This window comes from Tachyglossus aculeatus, chromosome X4 (genome assembly GCF_015852505.1).
Source record: "Tachyglossus aculeatus isolate mTacAcu1 chromosome X4, mTacAcu1.pri, whole genome shotgun sequence".
Lineage (NCBI taxonomy): Eukaryota > Metazoa > Chordata > Mammalia > Monotremata > Tachyglossidae > Tachyglossus > Tachyglossus aculeatus.
Window position 1 is genome coordinate 21888674 of NC_052098.1, and position 22428 is coordinate 21911101.

At 39.2% G+C, this 22428-nt stretch overlaps 1 protein-coding gene across 40 annotated transcripts in view; it reads right to left on the reverse strand.

Moving 5' to 3' along the window:
* The window catches only part of PTPRD (protein tyrosine phosphatase receptor type D), a 1852740-nt gene that overhangs the window by 1182839 nt on the left and 647473 nt on the right, over positions 1-22428 (reverse strand). For all 40 annotated transcript variants that reach the window (XM_038769706.1, XM_038769707.1, XM_038769750.1 and 37 more), the window contains one exon: positions 4703-4747. The gene's annotated coding sequence lies outside the window, so the exon portion shown is untranslated. The remainder of the gene's footprint in view (positions 1-4702; positions 4748-22428) is intronic.

The following is a 22428-nucleotide window of genomic DNA, read 5'->3' on the forward strand; positions in this document are numbered from 1 at the left end:
GGTAACAATAACTAAAGTAGCATAAAACTACTATAATTCAAAACAACTGGAAAATAGGCAGCTCCCTTAACTATGAGAAGTTGAATACAATCTTCATAGAAAATCTGATGAGAATGATGGGTGGTTAAAGTTTCATTTTTTTTCTAATCAAATTAGGAGATAACTACAGTGCTGAAGATAGGAACCTCTGTTTGCTAATTTTATCAGAGGGCCAGTAAACCAGTTTTACACAATTTAAAGCCCTCCTAACAGACATTAGTAATAATAATAATAATAATAATAATAATAATGGCATTTGTTAAGCGCTTACTATGTGCAGAGCACTGTTCTAAGCGCTGGGGGGGTTACAAGGTGATCAAGTTGTCCCACGTGGGGCTCACAGTCTTAATCCCCATTTTACAGATGAGGTAACTGAGGATCAGAGAAGTTAAGTGACTTGCCCAAGGTCACACAGCAGACATGTGGTGGAGTAGTAGGATGAGAAATACCTGATAATGACTGTGAGCCCACTCTTTTAGACTGTGAGCCCATTGTTGGGTAGGGACTGCCTCTATATGTTGCCAACTTGTACTTCCCAAGCGCTTAGTACAGTGCTCTGCACACAGTAAGCGCTCAATAAATACGATTAATTGATTGATCGGGTGTAGATAATAACGTTGGTATTTGTTAAGTGCTTACTATGTGCCAAGCACTGGGGTAGATACAAGGTAATCAGGTTGTCTCACGTGGGGGTCTTCATTCTCATTTTACAGATGAGGTAACTGAGGCACAGAGAACTTAATCGACTTGCCCAAGGTCACACAGCATACAAGTGGCAGAGTCGGGATTAGTACCCAAGACCTCTGACTCCCAAGCCCGGGTGCTTGGAGTACAATAAATTAGCTATGATCCCTGCCCTCAAGTAACTTACAACTAGTGGAGGAGGCAGGCATTAAAATAACTGAAGCAGTTTGCTGATCAGATTGGAATAGAGTGCTTATACCTTGCTAAAAATGCCAACATTGTAAATTCCTTCACCTAATAGCATCAATTCACCAAACTTGTCCACATAAGAGTGTTCAGTAAATTCCTGGCTAGAAGTGCCAAATAAAACTTTTTTTTTAATTGCTCATGAACTAACCCTTTGGGCTAGTCTGAATAACCACTACTAAGTTGAATGATACCAGTATACATCTTCCACACATTAAATTATCATTTTACCTTTCAGCTATGTTTGCTTTTAAATGGTCGGTGCACTATAAATTAAACATATTGAACTTTTAAACGATGCTTTTTGAGCACATTTATTCAGAATATAAATTTAGGAGCTCAATTTTTAATACAACAGCTTCAAGATCAAAATAACTTTCATACGTATTTGAGCAAAAATGCTTGCTTAAAAAGCTGTGTAGATGTCTGCCTCTCATAGCAAAATTGATGTCAGATGCTTGGAAAATAAGAAAAGGTACAATATTTGGTGATCCTAAACCATCACACATGTGCTATGAATATAAAGTCTAAAATGTGTGATGGTTTGGGATCATCAAATACTGCACCTTTTTCTTCTTGTCCAAAAATCTGACAATTTTGCTAGGAAATGCAGACATCTACATACATACGAACATACATATTTGAATGTATTCAAGGAAATATTTTCCAACTAATTGCATTTCTTTCAAAGTCCTGCTTCTTTGGAGAAAAGGCTTGGGGGCGGGAGGGGGGGGGTGAAATAATAATTTCATTGACTTTTTCTCTTCATTCTGGCCCTCTTTGGTAGTTCTTTCTCAAATTTTCAACTATAAATGTTTGTTACTTTGAAATTTGTTAAGGCTTGTGAAGCTGAAGTATAAGATTTTTAACATTTTAAACCCAGACTGTAACACCATGCTTTTTTTCTAAGGCTTATAAATCACCACTTTACAAACACATTTTGCACTTTTTGGGTGTATCACAATGGAAGTAGTAGTGTGCATTTTTTTTTAACCATTACTCTGGCTGATGTCAAGCTGTTTACACAAGCTGATCTAGAAATGGCAATGGTCTGGACCAAAGCAGACCCTGGCCAACTAAATGCCCTAGGTCAATAATTTTTTGAGCTCAACAATTTATTTTGTTAATATGTTTTGCTGTCTCCCCCTTCTAGACTGTGAGCCCACTGTTGGGTAGGGAACGTCTCTATATGTTGCCAACTTGTACTTCCCAAGCACTTAGTACAGTGCTCTGCACACAGTAAGCGCTCAATAAATACGATTGAATGAATGAATGAATGAATAATCTGGAGTGGCCCCCTGGCTAAACAGGCAGAAACGATTAACAGATTCAAAAGCTGCACATAAAATAAAAATTTACAATTAACTGTCGGGAAAACCATCTCCCTTCCATTTGTAAGATAATTTCTAAATTCTTAAGGCACTGGGCCTCGAGAAGATGTCACAGGGTTGAGTTTTTCCCAGGATGAAAGTACATTGTGATAAATGAAGAGGTAGCAATGAGTAGCATTAAGAATGGGGTTTGTTGCATATCTATTGAAAAGCAGGATTATCTCCATTGTAATGAATTTGATTTTGTTTCAAAGCAAATGTCTTGCCAAAGCCTTGACACCTCAAAGATTCCTGCCTTGAGCCATTAGTTCATTTGCTATCTAGAAGATAGTATTCTGGTATATTTTCACGGATGTGCTTAAACTCAACTGAAATCTGAAGAGGGACAAATAACTAGAGTATAACAGGAAGTTGAAAAAATAAGCATGAACATACAGACCTATACAAATAACATAGTAAAGAAGAAATGGAAAGTATTTCATTCATAGCTTAGAAAAGCTGTATGATATGTACCCATAATATGGATATTTCATTTATTTACGAGGTATTTCAATACTGGCAAGACACCATATAAAGAGTAGGTAATTCCATTGGACCTTGAGTCTGAATGTTGAAGGGGCAATTGTACAAGCAGCACACTAAAATATGAAATATATTTTTCTGAAATTCAATTGTTAAAAAATGCAAAGATTACTTGCTGTGATTTCTGCTTCCCACCCCTCTAGAGTGTAAGCCCAATGTGGGCTGGGATTGTCTCTATTGCTGTATTGTACTTTCCAAGTGCTTAATACAGGGCTCTGCAAACAGTAAGCACTTAATAAATGTGATTGAATGAATGAATGACTATTATGAGAATGATTGAGTATTTTATATGCCTTTCCAACATTTTTCCACTCATTTACTACCACTTTTCTTCAGTTTTACGCAAAGCTGAAAACTACTGCTACTTTCACCAAGCATGCAATCTTGATACTGGAGGAAGTCTTATGAAATCTACTATTCCATTCCCTTTCAATAGACAGGACTTGACCCATCCTAGACTGGTGAGAATCTAGCTTCTGTTTAAAAACTTCCAAAGTTCAAGATTTTAAAACTCACTCCAGGATTTTAAAATCCCTCTATGCATCTAATCAAAATCCCATTTTCCTTCGTTATAGTCTCACATTCTTCCTATTATCAATAAAGTTACATTCATATCCCTGAAGACCATTAAGACCTCAACTTCTTGTTCTAGAAGTAAAACAATTCCAGTTTCTTTAACTTTTCTTTAGATGTTTAACAAATTTTTGGAATCTCCTGAACATTTGCCTGGTTCTCATTCCCATTTTGCTATTTTGCAGGGCCACTAGCACTTAGAACAGTGCTTGGCACATAGTAAGTGCTTAAATACCATTATTATTATTATTTAACCATCATGTCTTTCTCAGAGCCCACCCACAGTGGCTTGTCAGAGATACCAAACATGTATCTGTCACAGAAAAAGGGGGGGTTTCCTCTACCACTGATTTCCTCTACCCAGGGTCTACAAACAGTGTCTTAAAACTAGTTTGTCTTTATATATTGACATTACGCTTGCTTTTTCAACAGCTATAGTTTTAAGTTCATCTATGGACCTTTTTCTGTCGCAATCATATTTATCAGACATCTTGCCTTGATTGCATTCTTGCAGTCTTCTGTTGGTGCAGTGCACACAGTAATTGTTCACTAATGACTATTGATTGATTGATTATTGAACCTGTCCCCACTTTGTTTTTTTTTTTACTCCAATTATTCACGATCAGTTTGAATTTGATTTTAGGATGACCATTCAAATTGCATGGTCAGGAACAGTCCTAGAAATTCATGCTTCTAGGCCATCATTTCCAGGATTATGGTGAGTGTCAATATTTCATCCTGATGATTATGTTAATTCTCTTCATTCCATGCAAGTGTATGAGAATTTAGTCAGGGACTAAAATGACATTCCAGACTCCCTTCATGAATTAATCTATCTGTTGGGTAGAAAATACTCCTGGCTCCCACTGCTATATGTGTGTGTGTGTGTGTGTATATATATATATATATATATAGATATATATATAAAATGCTATTTATTTATATTGATGCCTGCTCACTCATTTTGATGTCTGTCTCCCTCCACTCTAGAGTTAAACCCATTGTGGGCAGGGGTTGTCTCTATTGCTGTATTTTGCTTTCCAAGCTCTTAGTACAATGCTCTGCACAAAGTAAGCACTCAATAAATATGACTGAATGAATGTAGATGTTAATATTTAATATGCGTGACCACAATCGAGATGGATGGTTATTTGGATTGTTATTTCATGTTATTAAGACATAACATTTTAGCACTTTTTAAATGATAGAATAAAGACACCTTGAAGTAAATCATTAATTTATCATACCTTTCTCCAAGGCACATCCTGTTGTTCTTGTCTCAGGACAGAGAGCTAGAATAGAAACCCAAAAAAGAAAGTTTTAGCACTTCTTAGTTCATCATGAGGAAAAAAACATACTGCAGAAAATAATGCTATTTCGAAACTTAATCCTAGTTTAAGGTTCAACATGGGTTTAATATCTATTCTTTCACAATATGTGAGTGTGCAATACCAGTTAGCTTCCACTGGAGCAAATCCTTCATACTTGAAAAAATGAAAATTCAGAGTTTTCACTATCCTAATTTTACTTTTTAGTATGTATTTCCCAAGTCACCCTTTAAATGTCAGATGAGGTGCCAGAACAGCTGAGCAATTTGTATTTAGGAAGGAAGACCATGCCATTTTCAGCTATTGCTTTTTTTGACCAAGAGTGGAAGCATGACACTTTAGCAAGGCCAGAACTGAGGGAAATTATAATTTGAAGCAGCCTCTGAAATGAATGCACAGAGTTAGAGCTGTGTTAGAGTTAAAGAAGCAGCTAGGCCTAGGGGATAAAACATGGGCCTGGGAATCAGAAGGACCTGGGTTCTAAATCCAGCCCTACCACTTGTCTGCTATGTGACCTTGGGCAAGCCACTTAACTTCTCTGTGCCTCAGTTACCGCATCTGTAAAATAGGGATTAAGTCAGTGGGCCCCCCGTGGGACATGAACTGTGTCCAGCGCTTAGAACAGTGCTTGGCACATAGTAACCGCTTAAATACCATGATTATTATTACTATTGTGTAGCATCTACCCTAGCACTTAGAACAGTGCCTGGCACATAGTAAGCACTTAAATACCATAAAGAAGAGCTAAGGCACTGAGAAGAGACTGAATTCTTTTTGTCTTTTCACTCAATTCAATCCTCAACACAATCATAAGAGCAAATAAATGAAATTTATATTCCGCATTTTCAATCCTTATGTTTGTTATTCCCTGAAAAATATCAAGCAAATAAGATTTCACTTGTCTTTGCATATAAAAAGTTAACATTAGAGACCAATTATGTCCACAGAAACATTACGATGATGATGATGATAGAGTCTCCCGCCAGAAACAACAGAAAAGCCCCGATGCTGAGCATTCAGGATGATGAACCTGAGCAGAGGAATGGACTATCTTGCTATTTGTGTGTAGCCCCATCAGCAGCAACAAGAATGAGTTGGGTCAGATTGGGTCACAAAGGGCAACAAGCTAGTAGGCAGTCAAGGATGCAGCACAGTGCCAAAGGAATATGCTATCTTGGCCCATGTTAGCCAGCCACTGGCAGAGGTAGGACTAGTACCCAGGTCACCTGATTCCCAGGGCACTTTCCTAATACTATTGGCTGTGTTGGATTATTCTGGGCATAGGCATTTGGATCCGCAATGAGCACAGAATTTGGCTCATGCAGTTATAGGCCGCTATTCAAAAAAATTTTTTCAAAAATGCATTTGCTCTTTTTTTAAAAAATGGTACTTGCTGAAAGCTTACTATGTGTCAGGCACTGTACTAAGCACTGGGGTAGATATAAGATAGTCGGGTTGGACACAGTCCCTGTCCCACACAGGGCCCACAGCCTTAAATTCCCATTTTCCAGGTGAGGTAACAGGCATAGGCATTTGGATCCGCAATGAGCACGGAATTTGGCTCATGCAGTTATAGGCCACTATTCAAAAAAAATTTTTCAAAAATGCATTTGCTCTTTTTTAAAAAAATGGTACTTGCTGAAAGCTTACTATGTGTCAGGCACTGTACTAAGCACTGGGGTAGATATAAGATAGTCGGGTTGGACACAGTCCCTGTCCCACACAGGGCCCACAGCCTTAAATTCCCATTTTCCAGGTGAGGTAACAGGCACAGGGAAGTTAAGTTACTTGCCCTAGGTCACCAAGCAGACAAGTAGTGGTGCAGGAATTAGAAGCCAGGTTCTCTGACTCCCAAGGCTGTGCTCTTTCCATGCTTTATATTCTTCCACATTTCTTTCTGCTGCTTCTGTTTCTACCCATGATTTTCCCAGACTTAGGCAAACTATCAGGCATGAAAGCAGCAGGCAAGTTCTGAGCAGTTATACTTCAAATGAGAAGGACTAGTTACAGGGCTATTAACTGAATAACGAATGAAAGTCCTGAATCCATGTCCACTTAGTAGTAGTAATCGTATTTATTAAGTACTTCCTGGGTGAACTGTACTAAACTCTGGGAGTGTATTTCCATAATTCCACACTTTCACACTTGTGATGAAGAAAATCATGCTGAATAATTATAAAAAGAATTGATTTTACATGTGATCTTGAGCCACTGCACTTCTAGGACTAGATTTTTATGTAGTAAAAAATAAAAAGTTACATGTGCAACTCCATATATTTCTCCCAATTATCTCCTTCGCAGACCCATACATAAGTGTTCACATATATATATATTTTTATGTACACACAAACACACTGCAATAAAAATCTGGTTTCCCAGAACCATTAAGGTGAACTGCGAAGTGATGAGAACAATCATACAATGTTGCACCACCTAGAAATCCAGCTGGTACAGACAAGCTCCTTCCTCCTTGGTCCTTCAGACCAGCAGGTATCATATAATACAGTGAAGGAGTAATTCCTGAGTAATAATTTCCTAAGTGATACTTAGAGATCAGAACAATGAATGCAGCCAATTTGCCTAATTGACACTGAGGTGAATTACCTCTCCATACAATTAGAATGATTAAAAACTTTGTTACCTTCCTATTGTTCAAACTAAAAGAGACTGAAGATGATAAATATGATTGACTAGAGTTACTGATAATTCAAATAAATCATCTTGGTATTTTCCCCTCAATCAACTAATGTGCTTTTACCTTGAAAAATATGCTTAGTGAGGGGCAATGAAAATATGCAGAAGCCACCTAATTGTTTATCTACTTGAGTATATCAAAAGAGCAGTAAAAAAGATGACATTAGTCAACTAGCCAAAAGAATGCTGCGTTCTTCCATTATGTAAATTACTAGAAACATAAACCTACAACATGGTTGAAGATATAGCTAATTGAAGTTTTAAGCAATAGACATTTTTATTTTGATAAAAGGTGCAATTTAATTTTCTTTAGAAATTCAAATATCAAAACATCAGCTAAATGATCTGGGATAAAATTTATAATAAAAAAATCTCTGTAGGAGAATATTTTCTCAGGTAGTTACGTAAACAAGCAATGTGGAAAGTATCTGAACATAAACCTTATCTGATAGCGACTATTTTACACAAATCATGGGATAATTTTGAGAGTTATTTTGTTGTTAATAAACTCAATATCAAAATGTTCAAAGAATTTAAACTTTAAATAATCTTTGCTCAGTATTGATTAGATAGGAATTACAAATTAAGGCGGCAAGCAATGTTGTAGAGCTTTGTTTTCGAAGACCTCCTTCTCAGCCAAGGCCTAAAATCAAGGGAATAGACTTAATATGGACAGTGAAAGAAATGTGTATGTGCAGTGTTGCATAGGAGAAAATCAAAAAACAGTGGCTCCCTGGTTTGAAATACAGTAGCAGCCATTAATTGTGAACAAAATGGTAAAACTCCTTGTCCATGCAATAAAAAACAGGACTGCAAATCATTCCAGTGCTTTCAAATACACAAACTGGAATACTTTCAGAAATTATTCTTTGACAAAAATGACTTCGAAAGAGAAGTCATTACTGCCCATCAAAAACCGATAACAGGGTACCTTTGTATAAAAAGAAATAATTGTGTCACCAGAAAAACATTCCCTAATTCCCTAATCACATTCCAGTAAAAATGCAACACATTAAAATGAAACGCATTATGGCGAAACAGTGTAGTTGTTCAAGCTTCCTTCATACCTAAGCCCAGAGAGCCATACAGAATAATATCATGCATCACTTGCTGTCCAAACATTAAAATAAAAAAATCCCCAAATAGTTTCTATTCAGTTAAATTCTAGCCAGTTATTAAGCCACAAAATGGCATTTGCTCTTTTCCACTTTAACAGCAATAGAGCCAATCATGTCACATACGCCGAATTTGAAAGCACAGACCATATAGCTAGTCATGGAAGATTTTCTCCCAGCTACAACATTTTTCTTTGTCAAGCTTGTCAGAACATTGTACGGACTGCATCAGAGTTACTCCGCATCATCTTATTTAAATGGAAAAATCCTTAAGAGGTTCACTTTCCATCCATCTTGGCATTTCTATAGGGAAAAATGCCATTTTGTTTTCATCCTCCCAACTGAAAACCTCATCTTTGCCACAAGTTCAAATGATATATTTCTAGAAGCCTTACATGATAAATTGAATCACACACTGAATTTAAGGGAATCTGAAACACTGAAAAGCTAATATAAAAGCCAAGTCTTTTGTTTTACACTCCAAAAAATACCCCTATTCCAATAAGTGCCAAGAATCTCAAACGGAGACTGATAATTAATTTAAAAAGTATAAAGAGAACATTAGACATACAGATGAAGATGAAAAGAACAACCAGTGGTGAATTTAGAGATATGCCTGCATATCCCATCCAGCCTATCTATACATGGGAGACAAAAGGCATCCCAAAGGAACACCTGTTGGCCATATGTACCCCAAATTCCTGCTACCCCAGGTTCTAGCAATGTGGGCTATCAGTACCTACTGGCATTCACACTAGCTGGGAGGCATGATAAATAGCCACTCGCTCGCAAGTAGTAGCCATAAGGGTAGAAATAGAAAGCTTCAAATACTTTAAAGGATGCCAGAAGGCAGTGTTTCTTTCATGCAAATGTCTTCCTGAAGCCACTTCAGTTGCCTTTTACCCAAAAAGTTTCTTCCAAATACACCACGTTACTACGTTAATGAACCCAAAATTTAAGCCTTTGAATACTTTCTTTCAAATTGTGAAAACCATTTGAGGACAAACTAAACCATATTTTAATTTCCACATTAAAATCTTCAATTTGAAGGCAGAATTAAGAACTGGGTCCCAAACTGGTCAAATAAATGGACTTTGGTTATTAGTATGTATACTAATAATCTCCAAAACAAAGATCCTGTAAACTATTATAAACGTATTCTATATTGCATCTTCTGTCAGTATGCAGTCCTCTTGTAATAACTTCTGTGTGTAATAACTGTTCAACATTTTGTAACCTTGTAAAAATACAATAGGAAGAGTGTAAAACAAGTATTTAAGAATCCAGTAAACAAATGAGTGGTAAAGTAAGCATACTATAACAATTAGAAACATTTCATGATCAAAAAAAGGACTAGCAGATAAAAGGAAATAGGAATTCTTATGTCAGAGAATGTTTTAACCCTGGTATAAAGACTGATGCCCATAGCATCAATCAATAATATATGATCCTAGAGAATCAGAGATCATGACAGAGACCAATATGAATCACTGATATTTATTGAGGGTTTACCATATGGAGAATACTGTACTAAGTGCTTGGGAGCATACAATACAATGGAGTAGGTACAATGTGAGCTCACTGTGGGCAGGGAATGTGTTTTATGTTATATTGTACTCTCCCAAGTGCTTAGTACTGTGCTTTGCACACAGTAAGTGCTCAGTAACTGATTAATAATAGAACTCACATCTTACTATTATACACTCCCAAATGAGTACAGTGCTCTCCGCATCCATTTCCTTAGACTCCCAGTAGAGTAAGTGCTCAATAAATATAGTTGCTAAGGTATAGATCTCTCCATATTATAATAATAATAATGATTGCATTTATTAAGCACTTACTATGTGCAAAGCACTGTTCTAAATCCTGGGGCAGTTACAAGGTGATCAGGGTGTCCCACAGGGGGCTCCCAGTCTTAATCCCTATTTTACAGATGAGGTAACAGGCACAGAGAAGTTAAGTGACTTGCCCAAAGTCACACAGCTGACAATTGTCAGAGCCAGGATTTGAACCCATCACCTCGGACTCCAAAGCCCATGCTCTTTCCACTGAAGCACGCTTGTAAGTGTGTATGGAGAGATACATACACAAACACATCCAGGCACATCCTGGGTTATGACCTTCTGAAAATCTACAGGTATGTGAAGCATTTATTGCTGATATTTTTAAATGGTATCTCAAGTGCTTACTATGTGCCAGGCACTGGATTAAGTGCTGGAGTAGATACAAGATAAATCAGGTTGGACACATCCCATCTCCCATCTGGGGCCCAGAGTCTTAATCCTCATTTTACAGATGGGGTAAATGAGGCCTAAAGAAGTTAAATGACTTGCACAAGGTCACACAGCAGACATATCTAAGGATCCATGAATTTACACCTAATCACTGTTGGTAAATAAGTTCTTGCCTCTCCCTGACCCCTCCTCCACGGGCTGTGCCATAACCGTTTCTCCTGCTGGAACAAATTTCTTCACCTTTCTAGATTCCCCAACTCTTCCCTTCCTCCACAGTCTCCCCAAAAGACCCCACTTAGAACTGCTTTTTAAGCCAGTGACAAGTAATTTGAACGAGGGCCATGCTAGTTCCTGGCTTACCAAAAACAAAAACTCCTGGCCACTCATTCTCAGTCTCTTTTGCAGGCTCCTCCTCCGCCTCCCACCCCCTAACTGTGGGAGTCCCTCAAGGTTCAGTTCTGGGTCCCCTTATATTGTCTATCTACACCCACTCCCTTGGAGAACTCATTTGCTCCCATGACTTCAACTACCATCTCTATGGGGTTGATTCCCAAGTCTACATCTCCAGCCCTTATCTCTCTCCTTCTACGTAGTCTTGCATTTCCTCTTCAAGACATCTCTACTTGGCTGTCCCACCAGCACCTCAAATCTAACATGTCCAAAACATAACTCCTTATCTTCCTACCCAAGCCCTGTCCTCCCACTGATTTTCCCTCATTGTAGACAGCACCACCATCCTTTTCATTTCACAGTCCTGTAACCTTGGCATTATCTGACATCTCACTCATTCAACCCAAATATTGAATCTATCACCAAATCCTGTTGGTTCAATCTTCACAACGTCACTAAAATACTCCCTTTCTTCTCCAAACTACCATGTTAAGCCAAGCATGTATTCTATCCCACCTTCTTTACTGTATCAGCCTCTTGGCTGAAACTCCCAACTCCTGCCTCTCCCCACTCCAGTCCATACTTCATTCTGCTGCAAGGATCATTTTTCTATAAAACCCTTCAGTCCTTATTTCCCCACTTCTAATGAACATCCACTGGTTGCTTATCTACTTGGAGCTTGCAAATGAACTCCTTACCATCAGCTTTGAATCACTCAATCACTTAGTTCCCTCCTACCTCACCTCTCTTACTATAACCTAGCCAACACACATTGCTCCTCTAATGCCAAACTACTTATTGTACCTTGATCTCATTTATCTCACCACTGACCTCTAGCCCACATTCTGTCTCTGGCCTGGAATGCCCTCTCTCTGCATATCTAACAGACAATCATTCTCTCCACCTTCAAAGCCTTATTTAAGGCACATTTCCTCCCAGACATCTTTCCTTAGCCCCTATTTCCTCTTGTTCCACTCCATTCTGCCTAACCCTTGACTTGGATTTGCTCTCCGTATTCATCCCTCCGTCTGTCCTACAGCACTTATGTATATATCCATAATACAGTGCTCAGTGCTTAGAACAGTGCTTGGCAGATAGGAAGCACATAAATACCATTATTATCTTTTATATTAATGTTAGTCTTCCATTCTAGACTGTGAGCACACTATGGGCAGAGAATGTGTCTGTCGACTCTGTTATAATGATCTATCCCAAGTGCTGGGAGGAATAACTGGAGAAGCTGCGTGGCTCAGTGGAAAGAGCATGGGCTTTGGAGTCAGAGGTCATGGGTTCAAATCCTTACTCCGGCACTTGTCAGCTGTGTGACTTTGGGCAAGTCACTTAACTTCTCTGGGTCTCAGTTACCTCATCTGTAAAATGGGGATGAAGACTGTGAGCCCCACGTGGGACAACCTGATCACCTTGTAACTTCACCAGTGCTTAGAACAGCGCTTTGCACACAGTAAGCGCTTAATAAATGCCATCATAAAACTGGAGGGAGCCATGGGGTCAAGACAGGGCTTTTTCAGGACAGAGGAGACATGAGCATGTTTGAAAGCAGTGGGGAAGATGCCACTGGAGAGTGAGCAGTTGTCACCCATCGTCCGGGGACGGGTTTGTTCAATAGTTGGCGAGGCGTGAGACGGGCCGGGGATGGAAAGCCTGAGTTTCATATAAAATTTATTCCGTGAGGCGAGTTGAATTATGTAATTGTTTAGGCGCAATGGATTGAACATCCCTTCCAGGAAAAATGTAATCAATTAGTAATATTGGAGCTTCCCTAACGGGAGGAACACACATATACATTACTCGCGCCTGGCAGAACCCCCAGGTCCCACCCAAGCAGAATTCTTTTACAGTTTGTTTGCACTCATGTGCACTTCCCACTCAGGAGGAATCCACTTGAGTTCCACACCCATGGGGGAAGCCCCTAGCTCCCACCCACGAGGATTTTCCATTAGGGAGGAATCCTTTCACAATCTCTCATCCTAGCCCGACTGGATTACTACATCAGCCTCCTCTCTGATCTCCCATCCTCCTGTCTCTCCCCACTTCAGTCTATACCTCACGCTGCTGCTCAGATCATCTTTGTGCAGAAACGCTCCTCAAAAATCTCCAGTGGCTGCCAGTCAACCTAAGCATCAAGCAAAAGCTCCTCACTCTTGGCTTCATGTATATGTATGTATTGAGCACTCACTGTGTGCGGAGCACTGGGCTAAGCACTTGAGAGAGTATAATGTAAAAATAAACAGACACATTCCCTGCTCACGCCCACAACGAGTTTACAGTCTAGAGGCAGGGAGACAGACCTGAATGTAAATAAATAAATTACAGATATGTACTTCAGTGCTGTGGGGATGGGAGGGGGGATGAGCAAAAGGAGAAGAGGAAAGGGGGGTTTAGTCAAGGAAGGCCTCTTGGAGGAGATGTGACCTCAATAAGGCTTTGAAGTAGGGGGAGAGTAATTGTCTGTTGGATTTAAGGAGGGAGGGCATTCCAGGCCAGAGGCAGAACATGGGCCAGGGGCTGGAGGTGAGATAGATGAGAATGAGGCACAGTGAGAAGATTATCATTAGAGAAGCAACATGTGTGAGCCGGGTTGTAGTAGAAGAGTAGTGAGGTAGGAGGGGACAAGGTGATTGAGTGCCTTAAAGCCAATGGTGAGGAGTTTTTGTTTGATAAGGAGGTGGATAGGCAACCACTGGAGTTTCTTGACTAGTAGGGAAACATGTCCTGAGCATTTTTGTAGAAAAATGATTCGGGTAGCAGAGTGAATTATAGACTGGAGCGGGGAGAGACAGGAGGCACAGATGCATTCTGAGGTGCATCTGTGCATGAAATATCACTGTACTATAAACTAATTGAGTTTGACATTCTTGGTGGTTTTTATCAATGAGCTTCAGGAGCCATGAGGGAGTTAATTAACTACCTTCGTCTCTCTCCCTTTTTCTCTTCTTGAAGTAGGCGTGAACCCGATTTTTTAAAAATCACCAGGCAGCAGCTGACTGTTTATTAACTCTGTTACTTCTCAAAGTGCCCTTTTAAGGAGAAGCTGTTATAATGGAACAAATTACATATTGTACATAATGTACATATTCACTATAATATTTATTTTGTTAATGATGTGCATATAGCTTTAATTCTATTTGTTCTGAATATTTTGACACCTGACTACATGTTTTGTTTTGTTGTCTGTCTCCCCCTTCTAGACTGCGAGCCTGTTGTTGGGTAGGGACTGTCTATATGTTGCCAACTTGTACTTCTCAAGCGCTTAGTACAGTGCTCTGCACACAGTAAGCACTCAGTAAATACAATTGAATGAATTGAATGAATGAAATTACCAATAGCCTGCTGATGACAGGATTGCTGGTCCAAGAATGCTCAAAAAATTAGTATATGAGCACCACATAAAAGAGGTAAATACATTTTAATAACATGTAGACTCTACATTAGGTCTACATAAGTGTCACTAAGGAACTTCTCTTCTGCTAATTTTCCCTTGCATAGGAGCAGATTCAAGCTTGACATTATAAAGTAGTTTATTCTTTTGCCTCAAATGTTCAGAGATCATTTTTCCTCTGAAGGTCATCTATCTAATTGATTATAGTAGCCATAGCACCACAATCTGAGAAAATGGTTCTTCTGTAAATCTTATAGAAGCACCTGGGAAAATAATGCTCATGCAAAACATTACAATCACACAAGTTTAAAATAAGTATTCTGTATTACCACAAATTCCAGGGATAAATTTTTCCATTCTATAAAGTATGACAATGTAGTCTAGCCACTTTTTCCTCTAACAATAGACACAAAAACACACTAACCTAATAGATTAAAGCAGCTGAATAGGACTAGTATTAAGAAAGTGAAATACACTATTTTTTTGTTAAAATTACTTTATAAAATACCTTAAATCAAAACCAGAAAGATCACTACAGCTAAGCAAAGCATCATTCAAGTATCTTTTGAACAATTTTTTACTTCAGCTCCACAGAACACATCAGCAGATCACATAGTAAGCGCTTAATAAATGCCATCATTATTATAGGTAACAGCCAGCAAATCTCATGCCCAGATTTCACACAAATTCCATAAAGACTTGGTTCCTTCTCCCCCTTCATGAGTAATAAATTCAGAGAATAAATTTTGTTACCATCGTTATCGAAAGGTATTAAGTGCCCAAATTATTTTGGCACTGTACTGGGTAACAGAAAGCTAAGCAGACACAGTACCTCCAAAATGCAATATAAAACAGAAAAGATTCATGATAAAATTTTTAAATTTTAAAATGACAGGGATATAATAATAAATAAATAATAAAGGTGGCATTTATTAAGTGCTTACTATGTGCAAAGCACTGTTCTAAGTGCTGGGGAAGTTGCAAGGTGATCAGGTTGTCCCACCGGGGGGGGGGGGGGGAGGCTCACAGTCTTAATCCTCATTTTACAGATGAGGGAACTGAGGCACAGAGAGGTTAAGTGGGTTGCCCAAAGTCACATAGCTGACAATTGGCGGAGCCGGGGTTTGAACCCATGACCTCTGACTCCAAAGCCCATGCTGTACATCTCTCCAAACACAAACACATTATTTTTATCTTAGAAAACCACACTTTAGTCATTTGTAAGTGCTTAGTACAGTGCTCTGCACAACTAAGCACTCAAATACAATTGAATGAATTTGTTAAGTGAAGAAAAAATGGAAAAGGTTTCAGTTGCATTTTCATAAAAGGTTGGGGATGATGATAATGAAATAATCATTTTTTTCCCAATTAGCTTGAAAGATCCGTGAAGAATGTGAATTTTTTTAAAAAAGACAGAATGGAAGAAATTGGGCATTTAGGAAAGGAGGGCATTCGAGGCACAGAGTTTGGAGTGGGTGTTCAGCAAGCGTAATGGTATATATTTGTTTTAAAGGAGTAAGAAAAAAATAGGGGAAAGCACAAGGTTTGATAGTCCAGGAGGTGTGGTAACAGGTTTAAAAAGAAAGCCAAGCTGCTAGTGGCAAAAATGACAAAAATGGGAAATCTGTATTTGAATCACCCAATGTCAACTAAATGAGTCATTTTCTGTCTATACATACCTCCTTGTACTCTAATGTATCATATCCCCTTAGTCTCGCAAGGACACAACGTTCATGAATAAAATGAACTGGATCTTATTCAAGACACTTAATAAAAATAATAATAATAATAATAATAATAATAATAATGGTATTTGTTAAGCACTTACTCTGTGCCACGCACTTTTCTAAGTGCTAGTGGCCCTGCAAATAGCAAAATAGGAATGAGGAGAACCAGGCAAGTGCTCAGGAGAGGCCAAAAAGATGAAAGACATCTAAAGTTAAAGAAACTGGAATTATTTTACTTCTAGAACAAGAGGTTGTGGTCTTAATGGTCTTCAGGGATATGAATGTAACTTTTTTGGTAAAAGGAAGTTGTGACTTGCTAAAGTCACACAGCTTATAAGTGGTAGAGCTGGGATTAGAACCCAGGCCCACTGTCTCCCAAGTCTGTGCTCTTTCCACTAAACCCTGCTGACTGAGCTCCTTATCTCCTCTCCCAAACCCTGTCCTCTCCCTGACTTTCTCCTCACTGTAGACGGCACTACCATCCTTCCCGTCTCACAAGCCCCCAACCTTGGTGTCGTTCCCGACTCCGCTTTCTCATTCACCCCCACACATCCAATCCGTCACCAAAACCTGCTGGTCTCACCTCCACAACATTGCCAAGATCTACCCTTTCCTCGCCATCCAAACTGCTGCCTCGCTGGTTCAATCTCTCATCCTATCCCGACTGGATTACTGCATCAAACTCCTCTCTGATCTCCCATCCTCCTGTCTCTCCCCACTTCTGTCTATACTTCACTCTGCTGCCCAGATTATCTTTGTACAGAAACATTCTGGGCATGTCACTCCCCTCCTCAAAAATCTCCAGTGGTTGCCTGTCAACCTTCGAATCAAGCAAAAACTCCTCACTCTGGGCTTCAAGGCTCTCCATCACCTCGCCCCCTCCTATCTCACTGCCCTTCTCTCCTTCTCTAGCCCAACCCGCACCTTCCACTCCTCTGCCACTCACCTCCTCACTGTGCCTCCTTCTCGCCTGTCCCACCGTTGACCCCTGGCCCACGTCCTACTTCTGGCCTGGAATGCCCTCCCTCTGCACATCCGCCAAATGAGCTCTCTTCCCCCCCTTCAAAGCCCGAGAGCTCACCTCCTCCAGAAGGCCTTCCCAGACTGAACCCCCACTTTTTCCTCCCCTCCTCCCTTCCCCATCGCCCCCCTCCCTCCCTCCCCCCTACCCTCTTCCCCTCCCCACAGCACTTGTATATATTTCTACATATTTATTACTCTATTTTATTTGTACATACTGACTATATTTAATTAATGATGTGTATATTGCTATAATTCTATTTATTCTGGTAGTATTGACACCTGTCTACTTGTTTTGTTGTCTGTCTCCCCCTTCTAGACTGTGAGCCCGTTGTTGGGTAGGGACCATCTCTATATGTTGCCGATTTGTACTTCCCAAGCACTTAGTGCAGTGCTCTGCACACAGTAAGCGCTCAAATACGATAGAATGAATGAATATGTATTTAACACATATACTGAATGTCCTTTGAGTTCATAGGTGGTACCTGTTACAAGTTTGTTTTTTTAAAATCAACATGTGTAAAGACTGATGCACCACTGACAATCCCTTCCGCACTGTTTTCACGTAAATGTTAGCCCTAGCCGCAGAACTGCAATTGCAGCTTCTAGAGTTTGACACAGGTTTTAAAACACGCTGAATACATATACTGATAGCTAACAAAACACCCTTTCACCACAGTCCTTTTCAACATATATGTTTGCCTGGAAAAACCACAAGTTTAATGACCTTTGTCAGTGTGAACTTTGCTGAATTTAGTGAGAGAGTTCGACTCATCCTGGCCTGAGAACCAATGACCTCTGCTAAGCAGGCTGGACAAATATAAATCATCCCAAGCCAAGGGAGGAGTTCAAGAGTATGCAAATATGCAACAAGAAATAGTATTTATTGAATTCCTGCGTGCAGAACACTTTATTAATGGCTGGGGATTGGAGTTAGGAATGGTCAGACATTCATCACAACATTCAATCATCGCAGCAGCCTCTCTTCCCTCAGAAAGATTTGGAGTAACCCATGAGTCACTAGAGAAATGCCTGAAACCTTCTGGAATACCCCAAGAAAGAAAAGGAACTTTCACTTGACAAGCAACAAAAGTCATGAAGGCTGTGGGCTTGGCAAACGTGAAATTGTAGTTCATCAAATCCCACACCAATGGATAAGGGAGTGTCTATTAAAACCTGAAGATAGTATCTTCAAAATAAACCCAAGAAAGCCTGTCACACAGTGGTAGGTAAATGCTGTGCACATTCAAGAGTGGTTTGGATAAATTCATGTTTTAAGAGACCCAAATAGATTTGCTAGATAATGTATATTCATTCAATCATATTTATTGAGCGCTTACTGTCTGCAGAGCACTGTAACAGTACTATTTGGCTAATATGGTGAATCAGCACTCTGTTCTGGTCTGTTTTGGTATGTTTGGTTCTGTTCTCTGTCTCCCTCTTTTAGACTGTGAGCCCACTGTTGGGTAGGGACTGTCTCTATGTGTTGCCAATTTGTACTTCCCAAGCGCTTAGTACAGTGCTCTGCACATAGTAAGCGCTCAATAAATACGATTGATTGATTGATTGATTGATTCTGGTCCCATGCTGATCAGGCAGAAATAACTTCTAGAAGTGATTTAAGTTTGGATCCCCCACTTCAGCAAATTTGGTAAAGTAGCTCTACTCCATCTTTCCCTAACTCAGGGGGGCTTACCATTTTCCCCAAGCATTCTACTCTCTTTGCCTCCTACTAGTTACATGGATCAAGCTTTATGTAGCTCAGCAGGAAAGGGATCTATTTCATAAATTCTGAGGCTCCTAGAGGAGCAGAATTCACTCCTGATGAGTAACTTCCATTCTTTCAAGCAATCTGCTAGTGCTGAAGGGGATAGACTTCTGGGCAGAGTAGAGACCAGTGACCTAAGCACACTACTTTGCCTTTATGTTTTCATATTCTGATTCCCTTGTTTTAGGTGATAGCAACTGTAGATTTTTATACATATACCCATTCCCCTTGTACCAGGAAGGATCTGTAAGTTCATCCTTGTGTCGTACATATGACTGATTGGCTGCTTTTAAAAGTCAAATAAATAACATGGGAACAGCTTCAGTGGGTTCTCTGCATAGTGGGTGTGTGTTTCCTTTTGCTATACTTATGTTCTTTACTTTCTAAAGGTATTTCTTCTTCCTTAGGAAGAGGGAATTTTTATTTTTTCCAACCAAAGTTTTAAAGTTGAAACAGAATTTCATGTTTCATTTCCATTTGAACGAGAAATTTGAGCTAATAATCACCCATAAGGCATATGTTCTTCCTTTCCTTTTCATTAATGAATTCATGTTTCAACAGAAGCTTTATTATATTCCTGAGTCATGATGATTAATTCGTTATGTGCTAGGAACTCTATTCATTCTGAGGAATTAACAAATTAAAACGTAATATAAAAACTATGACACTGAGCATATTAGAGATGATCCTTTGATGTAGGAGATGGAATACCTAATTAGGTCACGATTCACTATTTAATTATCATTTTATCAAATCTATAATACCAAATAAAATGCAATTTGGAAAAAAATCTAGTGAAACAACATTAAAATTACCTGAACATGATCACATTTAGTTCCCTGCACTTCCAATCAGCCATATTTCACTACACAAGACCAAGGGTTAGGAAGTAATCTAGTAAATTTCACCCCCCTTATTTCAGGCCAAGATAATTATTTTATTGAGAGGGGCTTTTTTTTGCTACCTTTCCTTTTTCTTAAACTTTGTCTGCCCAAGAGGAAAATGAACCACAGTACTTATCAGTTCAATGCATATGCAAGTGATACTGAAGGCAACTGACCACGACTGGAGCCAGAGGTTAGTTTGCAAATCCATTAGCAATTTAATTTTTTTTTTTAATAGAAAACCCCTGAGCAAATCTGAGTTAGAGCTGAGTTGATAACTGCGAAAAAAAGTCACAAAACCTAATAATGTAATTTGCATGTAAAATAGATCTGACAGATTTACAAAAGGCTAACCAACTGAAAAAGAAGGTGAGGCTTTCCTGTAAAATGACCAAACACTTTACTAATCCTAACCAAGAGTGGCTTTTTCCCCCCATTTTGCAAATGATGCATTTACTTAAAAACGGTCATTTTTTGGTGGTAATGATTTAGTAACACATCTTTCTTCCTCTCCACTTCAGCAATATTGAAAGCCATGATCCAAACTTATCTGAAACAAAACATAGCTTAATACTTTTGCCCAAAAGCAAAATCCACAATGATAACAAAGACACACATGTTTAGGTTCAGCTTTTGCTTTCAGGCTATTCTGAATTAAATTTTAATTCCAGTTACTCCTAAAATGCATTTAAAACACAATTTCACTCTCTTAGAATCTCAAAATGTTTAACTATCGTTCCTTTTTATTCGTCTTGTTTTTCAAGATGTTTCTGAAGGTATACTTGAGTCCATTTAAGAGAACCCTTAAACCAGACAAATTAAACTACCTTGGCACGTCTTATTTCAAGATTTTTTTTTAATTAGCAGATCAATGACCTAACAGACCATGTCAGCTCACTCAAAGCAATTACGATGTATTGGTTCATTAAGGGAGCTGTGCTGGTGTTTTGTTTTTTTTTTGTTAAACCTGAAAAAAATTTCAATGTCAAAATTTACTATCCATGAAGAGTATTAACACTTGAAGAATTAAAAATAAATGCTTCAGTCTTAATTTATGACTACCTTTCAGGATTTTGCTTTAATATACATCAACATGTTCGTGTCTGGCCTTAGAAGAAGACCTAAGAGTGGGATCTAATCCATGTGTGACTGAAAAGGCCAATTTACAACTGACGCCTCCTTACACATTATGTACCTAATGATAAGATAGTTTCTTGCCATGTTCATATTTTGGCACTTGGGCCCTTGGCTGTTCTTTAGGCATCCTTTACCTAATTGTTCTGCACTGTGATGGTTTGTCTATTGCCATTGTCGACCATTAAATTACTGTCTAGTGCTTAATAATAATATTTGTTAAGCGCTTCCTATGTGCCAAGCAATGTTCTAAGCATTAGGGGGGATACAAGGTAATCAGGTTGTCCCACATGGGGCTCACAGTCTTCATCCCCATTTTACAGATGAGGTAACTGAGGCAAAGAGAAGTTAAGTGACTTGCCCAAGGTCACACAGCTGATCGGTGGCAGAGCCAGGATTAGAACCCATGACCTCTGACTCCGAAACCAGGGCTCTTTCCACTGAGCCACGCTGCTTAGTAGAGTGCCTGGCACTAGTAAGCGCTTAACAAGTGCTACCATTATTAGAACTTAACAAATGCCACCATTATTGTTACAACTCACTGAAACTGTTTAATATCTTGTCCTTGCCTCCCTGCTTGCATTCCCTTTAAGTATATTATAGAACAGCTGCTTGGGTAACCTGCTATCATCCATTTTTCTCATGTGCCCTTTCCAGCAAAGCCATTTTTCAATGAGCATCCTCTAGGCTGGCAAGTTGTGTTCCAGGACCTGATTGTTATTAATCAGATCTGCCATTTGAAGTTGTGTTTGTCTCATAGGTGATACTGGTGTAATTTTTCAAGAAACTAGATGTGTCCTCTATGGTAGATCCTGGTCTGGCAACTCTATATAGAAGGCTGGACATCAACATAGCTTTATGGACCATAAATTTGGTATGAAGCTTGATAGCTTACTGTTGTCATGGTCAAGTCATTATTGCTCTCTTGAATCTGTTTCTTACTTAGTGAGACACGTGGAGTTTCCTAGAAGTCAGTGGGATCCCAGTGGGTGTCTACAATAGCACCCAGACCTACATAGACTCCAAAATGCATGTGACATCCCATGTGTATGTTGTGCCACAGTGTAATGTTTTGACATCATCTGGATGCCATTTTGAGGAAGTCCATCAGAATCCACTGGAACTTTGAGTATCTCTCTGGAATACCCTGACACCTTCTGTTGCTCTACAACCATAGAATTCTTCTTTCAGGTACCTCTGTACAGGTCACAGGACTTACCCACAGGATGGTATAGGAAAGGAGGCCTGGTACCAAATACATAGCAAATGATGCCACAGT